At 41.7% G+C, this 20,976-nt stretch overlaps 1 long non-coding RNA gene across 2 annotated transcripts in view; it reads right to left on the bottom strand.

The window, feature by feature from the left end:
* LOC309891928 overlaps positions 1-20,976 on the bottom strand; it is a 119,884-nt gene that overhangs the window by 10,772 nt on the left and 88,136 nt on the right. For both annotated transcript variants that reach the window (XR_014319571.1, XR_014319572.1), the window contains exon 2: positions 14,991-15,035. This is a non-coding gene — a long non-coding RNA (uncharacterized lncRNA). The remainder of the gene's footprint in view (positions 1-14,990; positions 15,036-20,976) is intronic.

The raw sequence follows: 20,976 nt of genomic DNA, 5'->3' as shown, positions 1-20,976 counted from the left end.
AGAAATCTATCAACTAGTGTAGAGCCAGCGAGATGAGTAATAAATGTTACAAGAACAGCTTAAGGCATTGCATATTAATAACTGTGGAAGGACTGACTTGCAGCGGCTTGGTTCTATGATCAGCAACAAGATAATTAGTAAAATTATCCTGCAAATTCATTATCTTGATTCCTTCCACTTGTGCATTTTATTCATTACACGCCAAAATGAGGAGCTTTGCCTCCAGACAGATAATCAGAATGTAAGTGGCAGACGCAAAAGGTCTGAACTTTCTTCAAATATGCTTTGGTAGAAGTGACCTTAAATAGCCTCCGTGATACTGAGGAATTTACAATCATTATTCCAAACAGAAGAAACTCTGTAATTTCACAGAGAAATGCGGTTGTGCATTTTATAGATTTTCTCACACCTTATCTCTATTTAAGGATAAATAACTTAAACATTTGGTAGCTCTGGAACATATTGGTTTGTGTCTGGCTTAGTCCAAAATCCCTGTAGTGCTATGCAGCACTCTCCACACTCCTTGTCCTCCCACCTTCCAGATCTGAGACCCACCTGAACTATATTGTGACTCTTTTCAATTCATGAATCCAGGTGGTTTTGTTTGTTTGTTTTTTTTGTTTTGTTTTGAGCTGAAACTGTGGTTCAGGATACTTGCATGTGTTGATGCATGCAGGGCTACACAGGTAGGACACATACATGTGAGGTTAGAAGTACCCCTTAGCCAGCACCAGTTTAGATGGACCAGCGGCATTTTATTGAAAAATATATTTCATTCTGCAGATCCTTATAAAACATTTCACATTTTAGATCTTCCAGGAGGTTCATGCATCCCATCTGCTCAGAGCTAATGCAAAGAGTTTGGTTGTCAATAAAAATTTCACCGGCCTCTTCTGTGTCTGTTTTGCAAGGGGTGCTCAAGCTGGCTGCCTGCATGCTGAACTCTGGGTTAGGTGCCTAGCAGCCACAGAGCAGACGTGAGACAGAGAGGAAAGGCTAGGATGGAAGGGTGTATGACCAGCTACTTTCTCTCTTTTACCTCTACTGGCTTCAGCATTTAATTGCTATTATGCTTGCCTTGCAGAATGCTCAGTTTTCATATATTTTAACACACTTTTAGTTGTAGGATCCTTAAAGTTCTTTTATTCTTTTTATCCTTTTTATTCTTTTTATCCTTTTATTCTGGGATATGAGCTACATAAAAATGCATTTGCCTAGGTAACAACGCTTTAAAATCCTTACCTTGTTTTTTTAAAGACACCTAAGTTTTTACTTGTAAGACCTGATTTTATCATTGCTATAGAAAAACTCATGCTTAGGATAACACATAGCCTTAAAAATTAAGTAAGAGCTGTATCTTTTGTGGAAAAGTTGAGGACATGCACATGATAAAGGAACATATAACTATGGTTTCACCATACTTAGATACGTCTTACTGGCCCCAAATTCTCCATGATTTCTAGGATGTGCTCTGCAATGATAACCATTCCTATGGCTCTTGGCCAAATAAAGGATCTTTTGGCACTTGAATAGACAGAAAAAAATGCATCATGGACTAGCCCACTTCGGTGTATGTTGAGCTTGCCAGTACTTGCATATATTATTTAGCTGGCATGGCTTTTTCAGTGCCATATGACTTTTGAATTAGCTTTTGCCAAGTGAATTGTGTGAGAAGGGACATTCTCAAGCTCGTCTCACAGTCTTGTGTGTCTGCAAAGCTGCTGCAGTGAGAAACAGTGCCAGGGGCTACATGAGAGTGCCTAAAGCACAGGCGGTCTGGCTTGGTCCTTCCCCAGTGTCATAGGTTCAAGAAATGGGACACTGAAAGCAAAGACTGCAAGTCTGTGTTTTAGCTGAGAACTTCTTCCACCTGTCCATCCAATCTGCATGTTTTTTACTGGGAAGAAGGGACAGAGAGAGGCATAAGAATTCAGATTCCCATTGGATTACTTTAAATCAGAACTCACTGAAAGTACAAAAAAAAATAAAAAAATAAAATAAAAAAAAAGAGAGAAGAAGGAAGAAAGAAAGAAAGAAAGAAAGAAAGAAAGAAAGAAAGAAAGAAAGAAAGAAAGAAAGAAAGAATAAGAAAAAGAAAGAAAGAAAAATCAGTGAATCTATGAAAGCTTAAAAGAGAAGATATAGAAAGGTACATAAACAACTAAAGCAATAACTGATACAGAGCATCTTTTGCAGAAGGGACCGCATGATGATTTGGGGAATCTGCCTATGTATAATTTATGAACTCCTTATGGCTGTTTTTTACTCTGTAATGCTTTATACTCCATGTGCTATGAAGACAAGGAAAAGAAGTTAATGTCTGCCCATGAAAAGGTCAATAGCTATCAGCACCTGTATAGATCTTAACCAAGGAAAACAAAAGGTTAAGGGCTTTTTTTTTTTTTTTTTTTTTTTTTCTGCCCCTCCATGGGGGTCTAGATTTGGACAGCAGTGTCCAAAATCCCAGACAAGAGAAAAAAGATATCAGATACTAATCCTGAGTCTTAAAAAAATCACAGAGCCTAAGTGACTCCTGTGAGACCCCAGGGGCCTAGAAGACAAAGGCAGCTTGTTTAGGAGGAGACAGCCTAGGGGCAGCTCTCTGAGCGGGGAGACACCAAGGAGGATGAAAGATGCTGCTGCCCAGGAGGGAGGGGAGAGGGAAAACCAGGCTGAGCTTGGAAGATAGGGTGGAAATGTCATGTAGAGAAGCAAGACAGCTGAGGAGTGACAGAAAAAAAATGATGGGGAAATTTAGGCAAGGCAAAGCATGCAGATCTTTTATTGCTTTCCCTAGAGATGTACATCTCTGGCTAAAGGGTAAAAAAAAAAAAAAAAAAAAATGTAAAAAAAAATTCTTTTGGAACAACTGCAGAACCTGCATGTCTGTCTGCAATGGTGGCCACATATGCTGGAAATCATGACATACATGTCTAATATTGGTAGCCTGCTCTGCTCAGGGAAGCTTGACCACACGTTGGCCCAAACACAGCAGGCTGCAGACTCTTCATCCACTCAGGAAAGGTCTAAAGAGCCTGGAAATTGAGCTCATACCTCTTTTTCCCAGGAAAAAAAAAATAAAACTCTTCAGGCCTCATCTTTCTTGTGGTGTGAGGCTGCTGCAGCTTTCAGCTTCCGCATCTGATGAACGAGAGAGAGAACTAGCTGCCACGGCAGCAACTATATTTAGCAGTCTTTTCTGCTATTGATGCATATATACCTGGTTCCTATTGACTATAATGAGAATTATTCTGACAAACCACAAGGAGAATAGGCCTTTTAGGATTCAGTTCATACTAACGAAACGTCTAAGGAAAATTACCCTCTTTTTGTCCATGTTAAATTATTCCAGCTTTTCATTAATACTCATTAAGTTTCTAAGGGTTGGCATTTTTAGCAAAAAAAATAGTTTTCACTGACAGAAAAAAGCCACACAGATAAATGAAGAAAATGTTTACTCGATTTAATAGGCATAATTTTCTCTTTTGGTGCTCAATTCAACATCAGGATCTGAAGTCAACAAAGGTTGGATCAGGGTCTACAATTTTTTTAATTGGCTCTTCTCGTTTACACTGGAATATGTTGAAAACTCGGGGTTATAATGAACCATTACATATGCGTACGTGCAATGCTAGGGAAATTAATAATGTCTTGTATTTGCTCGATATTTGTTCAGCATTCATGAGTAAATAACAAATAACTTGATAAGATTCATAAGAAAAAGCCTGTGGAAAACCCACACAGCTGGAAAGAAACTTTTTTACTGCTTGAGGCCCACTTTCTCTCCCACCAAGTTATTGTTATTGTTCTGAATAACTTCTTTTCCCCAAGGGTAAAGTGACAGGACTGCAATTTCTATATAAAATTGCATGTTTTTTTAACTGAAGTTTATATGTAAGCCCTTTTATGTCTTGGTGTCTTTAAGTATAGTTAATATTATTGCAAGGGACATGTACTTTTAATTAAATTAATTCTGTTGGCAAAAATCAAGCTTTCAGAAACTGTCAGAAGTGTGATGGTTTATCACCATCTTCATTATAAACTGTACGATGTTACAGTCTGAAGAACAGAGTCCAGAACATCGTTATTTAGGGCGATATCAATAATCACTACGTGAAATAATTGGGTCTTTTCCAAGTATTTCAGTTTTGAAGCACACCTGACAGCATTCTACTCCATGATCTAGTAAACCTAAAGTAACCCTAAGAATGACAAAATGCACCATGCACAGAAAACAGCATTTAGCACTAACCATAAAGGACAGATGCTATGGCATTTCGGTTGGTCAAAACTTGATTGGTATTCAGTCAGTCCCTCCCAGAATATTCTATGGACTTTGAGCATTTTGAATCATGTAGACCAATGATTGTACATTCTTCTCTTTCCTTCAAAATTGTTTTTTACTTCTCACAATTTTGCAAAGCAAACAAACAACAACCCAAACCCAACCCAACTAACCAACCAACCAACCAACCAACCAAAAAAACACCAAAACACCAAACAACAACAACAAAATGAACAACTAACTATGTCCCAAGTGTAACAAACTACAAAAGAAAAAAGACGCCAAAATATATGGAATTAAAACTGTTTAAGATTTCCAATCATAAGTTTTGCAGCATGGCTAGCACTGTATTTATTCTCCAGGGTCTTTGAGTTTCTGTACAAGACGGAAGGAAGCCTAGCACATTGCATGGAAAAGCTGGACCACACCTATCCTAACACACCACGGGGCCACATACCTGAACATTGATTCACAATCGTCCATATTATTAAATTATTGACACCAATAAGTTGTGACCTGGGCCAGCTCATGCAGATAAAATCCATGCATGCCTGGGAGCCATTCCGCACAGGCAGCTTGGGTGAAACCGCTCTGCTTTGTGGCTGTAAGAGAGTTTAGTTCCTTGGACATGAGCCATGCTATGCTGATTGGCCTCAGGGCAAGAGAATGGTTATTAGTCCATTTTATTTATTAGTATAGACATTGCAATGGAATATTCTTGAAAGTGATTTAATTTCCCTTTAGCAGGCTCCTCTTTTCTCCCATAATTTCCTTAATTGGTCTTTCTGCCAAGTGAAGCTAACTTTTAGCTCATGTGTTGCTCCTAAATATGATTAAACAAGATTAACAAGAGAATATTTGTCTCGGCTCCCAAATGAGGGAAATTACCTCTCTGAGACATAAACAGACAGCTCACACTTCCTGGGTCAGACCAAAATGGGACAGAGTGGTAGGAGTGCTCCCACCGATCGTCTTCAGTTGTGGAAAATCAGGCACCACACAGCAATTTCTTAGATATAAGAGCATGTCTACTGAAAATATTAGCACAGGAGACAGGAAAAGGCACATGGCCAAAATACACATGTAAGAACGACCACTGAAATCCACAAGCCAAGCTAATGCAGGTTTTCAGAGATGCATCTTAGTATGGGGCCATCAGTAGGTCTGTAGGGCTGCATCCTTATGCATGGGGGACAGTAGGGCAGCGACTGTGTAGCTCTGCAGCCACAACTGCAGCATACATCCCAGAACGTGCACACACTACAGGAAGACCTCTGTCTGTCCTTCCCCTACTCTACAGCCATAACTGGCAACATGATGAGGAAAACAGGAACATTAGCCTGGGTCGAAAGTACACCACATAACAGCATCTTGCTGCATTGCTCTGATGATCCAGCTTGCATAATGCCCAGTTTAATCCAGGAAGAAAATAGATTACTTTTCAATTAATTCAGAAATTTTATATGGGAGAATATACATTGAATAAGAAAGCCTCTGGAGGATGGTTCCTCTCAGCATACTGGAGGATGCTCCCATCTCAAGTCACGCTGCCTTTGTGGTATCACTTCATTTTAAGCGAACCTTAGCAATGGGAGTAGAAAGTAGGTTGTTTTCTAAAGCTGACAGCTGAAGGCACCAAACCTCAGGCTCATAGCAGTGTGAATATCTGCGATTACCCAAATTTTATTCTTCTTTCATTAGGACTGATAGTGCAGGTCCTTTCTGGTATTAATATGCATAATTCTGTTGGCCTCAGAGGAGCTGCGGCAGGGAGAGACAAAATGAGGATCTATCTGGCCCTTTGCCATTAATAACAAGGAATCATTTATCTGTATTGGAACAAGATGGTGATTGTGCCTCTTTTCCAGCTTTGTGGAACACTCTAAACAGAGGAAAAAATTAGAAAGTATTTTACTGTATTATTTTTGTATTGCAGAGAGGCTGGATAATTCATTCTGGATTCTCTCTCTCCTTGTCAAATAACAGGGTGTACACACTCACTACAAAACAGCAATTTGGAAAATTAATTCCACCACATTAGCATGGTAGTGTTTCACCATCTCTTTTATAATGGCCTGCCTCTTCCTAATACAAATCCATCACACATCAGATACTTACGCTCTAAAAAGAATACGTGTCTCTTTCCTCTGCACCACTCCATTCCATGCAAAACAGGTCATATTTTGCTGTGCACGAAACTGTCAGTGCCCCACTGTGTGAATGGCTAATGTCACAGGAAAGAGCCTCCATGTCCCGTCAGGACCCAGGAGACTGAAGCAGAGGTTACCTTTGAGTGGCATTTATTGTAAGTCTTATTCCCACCGTAAGGGTTGCTAGCTTGATCTCCTATTTCCACTAAACTATTTATAGTTTTTGCCTTTTTAAAGTGATATTTTTCATTGACACCGAGATTCATTAAGTTCAAGGTTTAAATGCATAGCACACAACAAACTATGCATAATGCCATGTACTACAAACCTCAGACTGCTTTGACACGTTGGTTTCAGCAATGACAGTGAACACAGCAAAAATGTAAGTGTGGCAATTCAGGGGGTCTGCTGACGTACAACTAATTAACAGTTGGCTGACATTATCCCTGTTAGTATTGTATTGCAGAGCCATTTTATATGCTCAGGGCCAGGGAAGAGACATGCCTAGGTTTGACAAATGGGCTGTGAATGTTTATTGACAAATGAAAGCCACAATGTGGGCAAAAAAGAGGATGTCCAATGCATGGTGCCCAAACCAGAAGCAATTTCAGCTCAGACAGGCTGATGATGACTAGTGGATCACCTGGAGAGAGACTCCGATAATCTGAGAAAGCCAGTCTGGGGCCACCTCCAAGGAACAAAAGCTGTGAAAAGAGAGGAGTCTCCCCACAGCCTTTTGGATGGAGAAAGAGGTAATAAAGAGACGCTGCCAGTAGAGGACAGGCAGAGAAAGGCCATGGCACCATGTACAGATGGTGCACCCGGAAAGCTGCCAAGGTTTGATGAGTCAGAGGGATGACGGAGTACAAAGGTATGCCTGCTCTGTAGTCACTGCCGCTTACGTGGACAAAGCCAAAATATCTTCACCTAGCTCTGGTATGGTTGCTAATTTTGCTACAGCAGCACAAGGTATGGTAGGACTGCAGATTCTCACTGAGAAGCTGGATGAGCTCCAGGCAGAGATTTCGATGAAGCTCCACAGGGCTGTCATCCACACCACCAGAGGTACCCAGGCTGACAGGCTGGAGGAAAGCTGACCTAGGTAAATTGCTGTAGAAAAGGTATTGAACAAAAGAGCTGGATGTCATGGTGTGATAGAAAGAACAACATTCTTGGAGGTTGAATTAGATGGGTTAACTGTGGCTTAATGTTTCTGAGTTTTAGTGCCCTTGTTGAAATGGCACATTTTCTAAACACTCTTCAGTATGATTTTTCATTTGTTTGAGCAAGAAATACAAAAAGAATGATATTGAAGAAATGCAATTAATGGTATACTTCTGCCAAAATTGTGCTTGAATTGCTCTGAAATTTAGGGTACTGAAAGCAAAGCAGTGTTGTGAAAGTTCTTCTGAAAGATTACAGGGAAAATGAATGATATTTTATGCCTCTGATACATTTTTAATGCAATTCTATCACTTTGGAGTACTTCTGTACTCTATGAGACAGAACAAGAAAGGTAGTGTCAGCAAATCGGGGCTTCTTCTAGGTTTTCATACCTTCCCTCTCCCCCACCGCCTCTCTTTTGCCTGAAGTTGCTGGGTTCTCCCTGCAGCATCCCCCTGGGCTCAGACACAAAAAACAATCTGCATTTCCCCGTCAAGGTGCCATGCTGAGGGTGGCCTCCCCACCTTCCTCCCAGAGCTGCCCAGCAGCCTCTCTCCAGCAGTGAGACTGCAATAAACCACGCTGCTTGCACAGGGGTAGCTCTTGATCTGCACGCCTGTGCTCGTGCAGTGTGGCAAAGTGGGTCCTGTTCCACCTGTGCATCTTTCCCTCTGCATTGGAAAGCAAGGTTGGAAAGCAAAGAAATACAGGGCTGATTACCATATTTGTGTTCTGTAATTCTTCACATGTCCGACTCCACCAGGAGCTTAACTGAAGCCAGTGGGATCTTACAGTCATTAACATTTACAAGGCAGCAGTTCACAGTTGTTGAACTAACAACCTACCCCTAAGAAACTGATTTTTCTCCCCTCTAAGTATTGACATGTGGTCCGCTGACTGTGATGCTTATTCACAGTGACAGTGTGTTTGGTAGGATTTCATGTTTTCACAGGATTTGTCTTGTGCAGACAGTTTCTAATTTACCTCTGCTCTTGTTTTAATTCAATCAGCTGATGGAGTGCAGCTGATCTCATGGCACATATGGCTGTTCAGGTTTGAAAAAACCCTGAATATTTGATGGGTTGATCCTTAATGCTTTCTGCTAAAGAATTAGCAAGGCTGCTAATGAGCCAAGGGATCCCAAGTGGGGAAAGGGAAAAATACAGAATTAGATGCTGTTTTCATTCATTTTTATTTTTTATTTTTATATATTGCTCAAATAAGGAGTCCTGTGTTTTACATACTCTGACTAGTTTTACAAGGTAGAGAAATTCAAGCAAATCACTCACTGCAGCCATCACATTTAAAATGCCATATTTTCATAAGTGGCTGTCCTGTGGCCAAGGGGAGTCACAGCCTATTTGTAAGGGCACCTGAGGGCACTTGACCTTGCACAGGAGGCTTGCAGCACCAAGCAGTTATCCTTCTCTGGCATGTTTGCAGCTGCAGTCTCAGTCCTTGTACTGCTTCCCTAGCTTATTTTTCTCTCTATCCTTAAAAAAACAAACAAAAGAAAAAAAAAACCAAAAAAACAGAACTTATCTGTCCTCCATCCCACATCCCATCCTGCCTCTCCACTGCTCGCTGTCCCAAAGGAGGTGGCTTCTTCTGTGTTGACTGGTTGTGTTTGGTTTCCCTGCAGTCCTTGCTTTGTGCTCTGTTGCTCTGGGAAGCTCCATCAGCTTCCCACTGGCTCTACCTCCTGCAGCCAAGTGGTGTTTGCAGGCCAAGCACTCCACACTACATCCATTCCTCCCCAATTAATGACACTTCTCACGTCAACCCAAAAAAACAGAGGGTATTCACAAGACCCAGAGCTCAGACTGCATGTGGGTTTCCTTTCAACAAAGCCACTGCAGCTCTAGGAAATCACAGCTAAGACTGGAAGATCAATCTCAAACCACTTATCCTACAAACCCTGGATCGCCTACGCCCAACATGTTCTTTCTCTTTAAATCCATTGCAAATACACTCTGAATTTATATCTGAGTGTATCGGATATTGGTTTCAACAGTTAACTTAGTGGAGAGACAAGATCCTTGCTGCTCCCATTTTTTCTTTCTTTTTTTTTTTTTTGCATGTAATACAGCAAAATAAACATTTACTCCAAAGCCCATCAGTAATAACAGAATATACAGTTTCACACACTAATAAAAGCAAATAGAAACCAGCCAAAATTATGAATCTCACTTAGCAAGCCTATGTTCTAGCAGAGGCAGGGAATAGATCAGCTTTGGAGATGTCTCAGCAGTTCGGGCAGCAAATGCTCAGGGCACAGTGGAATTAAGGATATTTGAGTAGTATAACTCATATTTTCCGCTTCAAAGTTTTCTGCCATGTCCTCCACCTACAATGCAAAAGCTTCCAAGGAATTGCTTTTTATGGCTACAGTCAAGTAACGCATCCTTTCTCTCTCAGTTTGACATTACATCTGCAACTTGGTCTTACTGCAGTTATTTACTTCGAAGTCTCTCCTTAGAAGTCGCTCTATCCTTGACGTGCGTGCCTGCAGCTGGACAGAGGAGTCACTACACTTTGAAGAAGTTGCTCTGAATTAGTGCACGGGGTGAGATTAGGTTCAGGATTCCTGCAGTGATTATAAACTCAGCGGGAGTCCTTACAACAGCTCCAATCTCGACAGGGTTACTGTCTTGTTAATCAACCTCCTTCAGGACTTGAAGCAGTTCTGTGCCTCAGTTCTTGGGGGCTTTCTTTGGAAGCCGCTGTTTTGCGCAGAATGATCTCTCGATTTACAAAGTGTACAGAGCTCTGATACGTGCAGTAAAAACACACCAGAAAAGGCTAGACTTGCGTCGTGGCACCCTGCGTTGCACAAGACAGCACAAAAACTATACATTCCCATCACAGTTAGTGCAAGATTAGGTTTGGTGGTTTTCAAGCTATTCCTAAACTGACTTGGAAGCCCAAGTAGACGTTAGCTTTGGCCATGCCCAGGAACCTGTGGGAGACAGGGTCTGTGCACAAACCAGCCCTGGCCTCCTCTCACACACCAGGGAAAGGAAACACGGGGAAGCAGCTGGAGCAGGTGTGAGTTACTCCTTCTACTGCCCTTCATCTTCACTGGGACCTTCAGTATGACCTGGGGCTTGCTGTGGAAGTGTCTATCCCTTGGAAGATCTGACACACAGGGAATGCAGTATCTAAGCAGGGTGGATGCTTTCTGCTCTGTGTTGTCAAAGAGACAGCTATAATGGTGTTCCTTAAAAAGATACATTTTTAAGCATCTTATTCCTTTTGCTGATGTTCTGTAAAGCCAGAAAAGAAAGGGAAAGTGGCCCTTCCTGTAATAAACACATTTAAGTTTGCCAGTGAAGAGGCATCTTTTCTGAGGGAAACACAAGGAGGGCTGCAGCTCCCTTGGATTTTCGTCATTCTGCCTCTGGACACCTTTATGGGACCTGCCTACCTTCTGTCCTAGTAGAAGTAAACCTTAGCTTTATTAAGCGAACAGTACCTCCAACAAAGACACAGAAATGACTTTCCTTGTTTCTGAAAACCAGAACATCTGTGTTAAAAGTGGATGGATCTGTTCAGCACAAGAAGAGGGCCTGGAGTACAGTATCTGGAAATGTCTGTATGCCAGTAATTTATGATGTGAGTAGCTATGGCATATTATTACTGTTGCTGTTTGCACCATCAGAAACAACAACCACTGCTGATACTGATTTGTACTGTGAGATTACCTAAGAATGGCTTTTGTATTATCAGAAAGCTCACTTTTCAAGATAAAAGAGAGCAGGTGGATACATCTGGCCTGACTGGTCTGTGAAAGGGGCATGTGGGACAGCAATGTTCAAGCATGGGAAACAGAGGTATACCCCTGAGCTCACCACTGGTTTTCCACCATCCCTGTGAAAAGGGAAGCTCTCAAGAGGGGATCTGAAAGTAGGCATGGAGGTAACTGGGAAGGTGTTTTCCCTGATCTGATGGGAAGTATGGGAGAAATTAATTCATGCAAAACTTAGCACACTGCTGGGTGACAGAAGCTGGCATTAATGGGTGTGCTAAAGTGGTAGCTAACATGTCAGCACTGATTGGTAGACTTGAGGCCTTAAAAGAGGAAAGAAATAGCTCTACTGCGTGTGATAGAGAAGGAGATGACAGTGATGAGATGCAAAGACAAATGTGATATGGGCAAGACATATGCCTGACAAAACTGTTGGCTTTCTGTGATGGAGTTACAGTACTAATGGATAAGAGAAGAGCAACTGACATCATCTACCTGGGCTTGTGCAAAGCATATGACACTGTCTTGCATGACAACCTTGTCTCTAAATTGGAGAGAGATGGATCTGATGGATGGACCACTCGGTGTGTAAGGAATTGGCTGGATGATGGCACTCAAAGAGTTGCTGTCAGTGGCTCAATGTCCAGGTGGAGATCAGTAATGAGTGGTGTTCCTCTGGGGCTGGTATTGGGACTGACACTGTTTAACATCCTTGTCGGTGACATGGACAGTGGGACTGAGTGCACTCAGTATCCTAGGCTGCATCAAAAGAAGTGTGGCAGCAGGTAGAGGAAGATGATTCTCCCCCTCCACTCTGCTCTTGTGAGACCCCACCTGGAGCCCTGCATTCAGCTCTGAGGCCCTCAGCACAAGAGAGGCCATGGAGATGATCAGAGGGCTGGAGGGGAAAACAGGCTGAGGGAGTTGGGGTTGTTCAGCCTGGAGAAGAGAAGGCTCTGGGGAGACCTGACTGCAGCCTGCCAGTACCTAAAGGGCGCCTGCAGGAAAGCTCTTTGTCAGGGAGTGTAGTGGTAGGACAAGGGTAATGGCTTTGAACTAAAAGAAGGTAGGTTTAGATTAGATACAAGGAGAAAATCCTTTCCTATAAGGGTGGTGAGGCACTGGAGCAGGTTTCCCAGAGAAGCTGTGGGTGCCCCATCCCTGGAGGTGCTCAATGCCAGTCTGGATGGGGCTTTGGGCAACCTGGTCTGGTGGGAGGTGTCCCTGCTCATGGCAGGGGGGTTGGAACTGGGCAATCTTTAAGGTCTCTTCCAACCCAAACTATTCCATGATTCTATGATCCTATGACATCAAGCTAGGAAAATGATCCATGCAGCAGCGCGAGTGGACATGGGTAACATTACATTTGTTGAGAGAATTTAGAGAGAATTTACACCAGAACTATACATTTGTGAATAAAGAGCTTCAATTGGAAATGCCACAGAGTAGCAGTCTGCAAGATTTACGCTTAGTTTCAGACAAATCATTGCAAGGGAAGTTCAGAATAGAAAGAGATATACAGGCTACAGACATGGAGGATGGGCAGATTGGAGAGGTTATCCAAAATGACTGATAATCATGTGAGGACAGGAGCTGGAGGATGAAAATGGTGCACTCTGCATTTTAAGCCTCAGCAGATAGGGATACACTGATGTGAAGTGTGTCTTTTGAGCTCTAAGTATGCTTGAACTGCCTACTACCTCCTGCTCTGTGAGGATCCAGACTCCCAGGTTTGAAAACCCTGTGTATTACTTGGTGTGCTTTAAGGTATTCTGAACCTGACTTTTCAGAATGTTAACTCAGAAACAAGATGGCAAAGGTAAAAGATGCTGGAGGACCCAGGAGCTTGTTGCTCTGGAGGACACTGGGAAAAGTGCCCTGCAGAGCAGCTCGGCAGTCCTTCGAAGGAAGAGTTATTCTGTCCAGTTCCTCACCCAGGCACCCTGGTGGGTATTTTTGTTCTTAAGCTGCCTTCTTCAGAAAGAGGCTGGATTGCAGCCAGCACCATGACCTGTTCAGAAATGAAAAAGAGGTCTTGGCAATACTGCTTGTAGTGGGTTGATTTATTCAGTTTTTAACCAAAGTGAAAGAATTTGTGAATAAATCCTCATGAAGAAAAGGGTCCTATTCATCCAAGAACATGCTGCATGTTTTATCATGAAGCTTCATAAAAATATTTTTTGAGGAATGTTCCCAAGAGTTGAAGAAGAGAGACAGCACCAGCTTGAAGATGTACCTTACAATCCCTAGGTCATACGGTGCACTTTGCATCATATGAGACTGTACGAGACTAGGACCTCTCATATAGCCACTTTCCTACTCGTGGCAGGAACCATGTCTTTTCTCCATTTTTTTTTTTTTACTTGAACAATTCACACTTATGAGGAGGAAGACTGGCTTCTTTCACTGCTTTTTTTTAATGTCCTGCATTAAAAAGGGGCGAATGAGCCTCACACCACATCATATACTCAGTGCATCATGAAAAATGGGAAAAGCTCTCATGAATTATACTGTCTGCTACTAATTTGTAACAAAACAACAGGGACTGGGGCTAAGGCTTGTTGAATATGCAGTTCAGTCCTACAAAAGCCTACTTTGTAAATGTTAGCTAACTAAAAGCTCTGCCAGTGAAGTCATAAGTAATCCATCATAATCACCCTTCGATAAACTCTTTGTCCAGTTTAAGAATTAAAAGCTGTATTTAACATATTCATGGAGAATGGAGAAATGCCTTTAGAAACAGCAGTCTTAATGCACTACTAATCTCTAAACCAAATATTTATAGTCCTGTAGTTTATAAGCAATCTGAAATATTTGGGTAGTGGCTGTCCAAGCTGTGGATGCACAGAGGATAATAGGGAGGTTTTGACATTACTTCTACCTGGTTTGGTGTTTTACTGACTCTTATGTCTGATATATGAGCACTGCAAATTGTTGAATTATCAGCGTAGAAAGAGAACTGAAAAGAACAGGAGTTAAAATTATAAAAATGGTTCACTGTTTATTAGTTTGTCTGCCTCAGAAAATAATCAATATCAAAGTTGATTCAAGCTCAGATCTGTCTGGGTGTGTATTAATTTGCTCCATGAAAATAAACTAGAAATTACTAGGATAAAAGAAATAATAATGAAATATGGAAATAACTGCATTTTTTGCACATTGTCATTATATAATGGACATAATGGACATAATGACATTACATAATGGATTCTAATTAAATCCAGGTGGAAAATGACCTTCCTAGACCTCCCTTCAAAATTAAGATTTTTGACAGTCATGATTAATGGAAACATGCACTTTGCATGGTTTGTAAACCTGAAACATCGTTGTACATTTCAGTTTATAATTTATCCCATTATCTGCTTCTGCATGCATGAAGGTCAGCCACACTGGCACAAAGTAGCAGTGAAATCCAGAGGCTCTAGAAGGTTGCTAACACAGATTTTCAATTCTTTTTATTTATTTATTTATTTATTTATTTTGTTGTGTTTAAATATTTTTGCCTACTTGTTCCTTAGAAAGATCACAATCTAAAAGCATAATATTTTTAACAGCAGTAATTGCAATATCCTTGTTGTTCTCTTGCCTTTTTAGAGTAAACAAAATGGTACTAGAAAGAGAATATTTTTTTTAGAATTCCTACCCGCAATATTTCTTCAATGCAGCTGTTATCTCCTGTTCCACTGTCCTGTAAACAAAATGAGAAAAGAGTTTGTTTGTGTTTTAAAAAGAAATAACAAATAGCAGGTTTGAGGACACGCTTGTCACATGAAATATATTCAAAACTCTATTACAGTTTCAAAATGAGGCCAAGTCTTCCCAGCCTCTGAAAAGTTGCACTGCTGAAAATTCTCAAATTATTCCCCATCATCACCACAGGAAGATGTGATATTTGCAATGTTTACATATGGCTGGCACATATTTGTATAAATTCATAGGATTTTGTTTATGCCACTTTTGTGTGTGGTTCATGCTGTTTCAGATATACTGCCTATAAGTAGGCATAAGTAAAACAGTTAGTGCCTGTACATAGATCCAATATGTGCCTTTATTTATATTAAATAAATAACATCTGTCTGTATCCTTTGTTCAGGGAAGACTCTGTGGTAATACTGCCTATGTGAAGTCTGACGACGTATAGTGTACGGGCAGCAATGATGTTGAGAGGAGAGCTGCAGGGGCTGTGATACAAGCTGCCACACTGAGTACTGTGCAGGCAGCACGGCCATTGTGAGAAGGCTGTGATTCCCTAAAATGCTGACCCCTAAACCCAGACTGTACACTGTGGGGCTGAGGGTGCACAGGAATTCAGTTCTCCTGAATTATGCGGCTCATTCTGGGGCTGTTCTGAAAAGGGTAAATAGGGGATTTGGCAGAGCAGCTATCTCTGTTGGTACCATCCTCTATGCTTTGCTCAGTTGTCCATTGGGACCCTGACTTCTTCCAGCAAAGAAGTGTCTGCTTGTGGTCCCACCCTTCCTGCTGCCCCTTGCCCATGCTCTGCTTGCACTGGCCAGCACAACTGGGAAGACAGGGCACACCGTGATGCTGGGATGGAGGTACTGAAGCTGAGGGGCTGCCCATCTCCAGCAGCTCTCCACAATATACAAGTGGCTGTTGCATCAAGCAAATTTTCTGGGGGGTTTACTTCAACACATGAAATTTTCTGCTGGACACCAAGTTGAGCATCAGCCAGCAATGTGTCCTTGCCACAGAGACAGCTAATTGTAGCTTGGGCTGCTTTAGGAGGAGTGCTGCCAGCAGGTTAAGGGGTGTGATTCTTCCCCTCTGCTCAGCACCGGTGAGGCCACACCTGGAATATTGTGTCCAGTTCTGGCCTGCCAGTACAAGGGAGTACGTGGACATACTGGAAAGAAGAACAAAGAACAGCAAAGGGCCATAAAAATGCTGAAGGGACCGGAGTATCTCTCCAGGAGAGGCTGAGGGAGCTGGGACTGTTCAGCCTAGAGAAAAGAAGGCTCAGGGGGATCTCATCAATCTCTATAAATACCTGAAGGGTGGGTGCAGTGAAGACAGAGCCAGGCTTTTCCAGTGGTGCCCAGTGCCAGAATAACAGGCAATGGGCAAAACCTGGAACACAGAAGGTTCTGTCTAAAAACCAGGAAATGCTTCTTTATGTCATGGGTGTCTGAGCACTGCTGGAGGTTGCCTAGAGATGTTGTGGAGTCTCCCTTCATGGAGGCCCTCCAAAGCCGCATGGAAATGGACCTGGGCAGCCTGCGCTGGGTGGCCCTGCTGGGGCAGGGCTTGGGCCTGGTGGCCTCCAGAGGGCCCTGACAGCCTCAGCCCCTCTGTGGTGCTTTGAAATTCCCTGAAAAATTCCCAAAGTAAAGAGTTTTTGAATCATAGAAATCATTAAGGCTGGAAGAGACCTTCAAGATCATCTGGTCCAACCATCACCCTACTACCAATATCACTCACTAAACCATGTCCTTGTCAGCTGGAAACCATACTTCTGTGCCTTATCTGTATCTAGGTACTCAAAAACTTTCAGAAATGGGCGTCTTTGTGCCTGCCAGACCCAAATGATAAAATCAGCCAGTCTGTGTTCCTGAATGTCATCACTGACACTCCCCAGCTTGAGCTGTGTCACCAAAGAGGCCTGAATTCACAGCCTCCCATAGCCTAGCACCTGTAACCAAGGTCAGAAGCACCACAGCCATGCATATGCTAGGGAACAATTTATGTTTCATAATTTTTTGTGGCTGTTATTTCACGCCAATTCATAAAAAGTTATAAGGTCTTTATTGCCAGCACTCTAGCTGATCTTTGCTGAGTATGGCCCTTGATTGTTAGACAAATGAATTGCATTAACTCTTGGTGTAACACATCTTTCAGCTTTACTGTCACTGGGAGTTACACCGCTGATTTCAAAGGGAAACGAGCTAAGCATACTACAAAGTCAGTCTGTGTAGAATTACTTGTGTCCTGTGTACTGAAGCTAAAGAGCATCTTCAGTATCATTCAGACAGGCCTGTTCTCATCACACCAGTGTCTCCATGAGCTGCACAGTGCTGTGTCCCACCTTCCCTGCCGCTGGGGTAGGAGACCAAACAAAATGGTTCATGTTGTTAATGAAGCTAACAGGACAGACAGAAACATGCATTTAGAAACTGCACAACAATCTCTGGATATTTTAGACTTTTTAGAAATTGTATTAGCTATTTTTTATTTGTCTCTTCTGTGTGGGTTTCCCTCTATTTTATTCTTTTCCTTCCCCAGAGCCTGGCGTATATTCTTGTGGAGATCAACAGTGAGTGGTGTCCCTCTCCATGGAGCATCCATATTGGGACTAGTAATGTTTAATAACTTTATTAATGACATAGACAATGCAATATAGTGCACTCTTAGCAAGTTTGTGGATGACACCAAGCTGAGTCATACCGTTGACACGATAGAAGGAAGGGATGCCATGACAGAAGGAACGGCATGTAGTGATAGAACAATGTGTAATGGTTTTAAATTAAAAGAAGGCAGATTATGGTTAGATATTAGGATGAAATTCCTCACTCAGAGGGTGGTGAGGCACTGGAACAGGTTGTCCAGAGAAGTTGTGGATGCCCCATCACTAGAAGTATTTAAAGTCAGGTTGAATGGAGCTTTGGGCAGTATGATTTAGTCAGAGATGTTCCTGCCCATGGCAGATGGGTTGGAAGAAGAAGAACTTTAAAGTTCCTACCAACCCAAACCATTCAGTTGATCTATTCTATGATCCCACTAACTACAGTGGGGAGTGTAAATTCTTGATCCTCTGTGTTTTGCTTGCAGAGCAATGAATCTGCTGCCCTACACAAAGTTCACTATTCTCCTCCATTGCCATCTTATACAAGGAGGCATGAGATGACCTATCACCTTATGCTGTATAAAATGCATAGATGCTAAAATACAGATTATTATTATTATTATTATTATTATTATTGTTATTAGTCAAGGCAAAGTAACTGAAGGTAAATTTGGCAACAGGATATTTCAGAGTAGGTTTAGAAACAAGCTTCTGTTTCAAAATTAAATATTCCTCCTAGAAGTGTAATGAAATAAGTCTACAGATGTTCATCTGCAAGAAATCACACTTTCCATTACCACAGAACTAAAACTATAGCTATACTCCCCAGCAAATCAAATCTCTGGGTGGAGAGTAAAAAATCTTTTCACTTCTCTTAGTATGATCACAGTGACTTTCAAAAGGCAAAAATAAATCCGGAAATGCAAGACCAAAGACGTTATGAAAAAAATTAAAGTAATATTTGGAAAAAACAAACAAACAAGCAAATGATTTCTACACCATCCTCTTTGTTCTTCATCTTTTGAATGCCAAACATAAATGTATAAATTTATAAATTTATAAATATATTTTTTGCTTTGAATCCTGACTTGCTTGTAAGTATCTTCCATTACTGTTAATATGAAAGTTTCTAGAGTAAGGGTGGAGAAGTTAGAGTCCATGTTTTACACACAACAGGCAAAGTCTATTTCATGTGGCTTGCAGCCATAATGTTTTTCTTTGTGTTATCGTATAATACAATGCAGAGTGTTGTGGGACCTAGGACAGGTCTGAAAGGTGTCTGAGCCCTGGGTTTGGAAAAGATTCCTCATTCTCATTCTTAAAACTTCTCTTCTCCACTGTATCTCTACTTACACTACAGGGGAACCATCACTGCCTGTGAATCTGACAAGCTGAATATAACTTCATGGTTGTATTATAACTACAAAACAAACAAACAAACAAACAAAAACCTAATAAATATTTATTGAAATCTGATTTAAAAGCAGGGATTGCATTACCTGTGGGCACCAAATTGCACAGAGCTGTATTTACATGAGTGGACATGCCTGATCCATACAATGTTGTGCTGGTGCTGCCTACATGATGCAGCACCTGCAAACAGATGATGTCAAAGTGCCTGCAGTCTACACAGGGCAGTCATTCCACAGAACACTTGCACAATAAATGTTTGAATAATTAAAAAAAAAAAGGTTTTGAGGCTGCTGTTCCCTAAGTTGCTGAACTGCTACCCTGTATTCATCCTGACATTGATGAATCCAGCTTGTTTGCATTTTGAGGTCTTTCATAAGAAACTTGCCTCTCTGGCCCTCCAATGAACCATATTGGCGAAAATAATAGCTAAATATTGGTGACCCTTAGTGAACTGTTAGGGGAAGCAGACTCGAGCCTCTTCTCCCTGCAACGCTGCTGTACCCATTGCCTTTGCATATCAACCAGTGTGGGCAGGGGATCAGTAAGTGTGCGCACACACGTGCGGTGGTACATCGTCAGGCAGGAGGCTGCAAGGAGCTGCTGCCAAGGAGCACGGCAGCAGCTGCTGGAGAAACAGCCGGGAGCATCGCACTGCTGATAACGCACAGAGCTAATTACCATGCAAAGCACAGAGAACCATAAGAAACGAGGCTGACTAAAGGCTACACCAACTCCTTGAGAAACGGGATGTCATTTCACAAAAAAAAAAAAAAAGACTACATCTGTACAAATTTTATTTCGGAGCATTACTTTATTTTTTCTTCCTTTACCAACAGATTTCACATGGAGGTATATAAAGAAACTCCTCAGATCCTCAGAAAGGAATTGACTGCCTCTGATTCCCTCCTTTCAAATCTTTGCATTAAGAAAGAGAAATCTTTTGCCAGAATCTGTTTTCAGTTTAGCCTAGGAGATTTCTGTGGTACAAGCCTTTGGTTTTATTTCTATTTGTGCTCTTTGCTCTTACAAAGCCTCCGGGAGTTACTGAATTTAGCCTCCAACACAAATTAGGCATGATTAAGATCTCTGGGAGGCTGAGGTGCACACTCAGCAGCCTCGCTGCTCTATTTGTGACCCAGGCTCGCTGTGTCGCATTGGGTTGCCATTCACCTGTCATCATTGGCCATCATGTGCCCAGCTCTGCTGCCCAAAGTGAGATATCAGGCAGGAAATGTTGGCACAAGCCAAATATTGGCGAGAAAAAATATAAAAATAACCCACATGGGTGGACCTTGATTTGAAAGCACATCAGAAATGTTTCTTGGCCAGGCAGGACCATAACGGTATGGAGATACACACACATGCATAAACATATGTAACATTTTGTGTGTAATCCATTTCTTACAGAAGAACTTCACAAGTTGTAAAATAAACAATATGGGAAAGATAAGCACAGGGAGATCCAGGAGACATCAATACAAGGAAACAGCTGTGTGCTTAAAAAAAAAAAGAAAAATATTCATTCCCATTATGAAATGAGAGTCCCCAGTCCTAAATTTTTCTGGCAGTCATTTCTCTGGAAGTGCTACATCCAGATGCATGTGCATCATTCCTTACATCATACAGATGTGCTTTTCCCAAACTTTATTTTTGTTAGATTACTTTTGTGGGGCAAAGCTGGTAGGTGCTTTCCTTATCTTTTTACTTGCTCACATGTGTGGCCTTTGCCTGTTGGGTCATGGAGAACTGTTGCCCTCCCCAAAATATCCCCAAAATATTTCTCTGCAGAGATCTCAACACCTTCAATTTTATGGAGTACAATGATGACTTTTAGCAGGGAGATGTGCCTGAGACCTGAGAGCTGACTTTTGGGGCGTTTGTGGAGAAACAGCCAGGATGTAAATTAATTTAT

Source organism: Aythya marila (genome assembly GCF_965140915.1).
Source record: "Aythya marila genome assembly, chromosome: 1".
Lineage (NCBI taxonomy): Eukaryota > Metazoa > Chordata > Aves > Anseriformes > Anatidae > Aythya > Aythya marila.
This window is presented reverse-complemented; position numbering and strand designations above follow the sequence as displayed.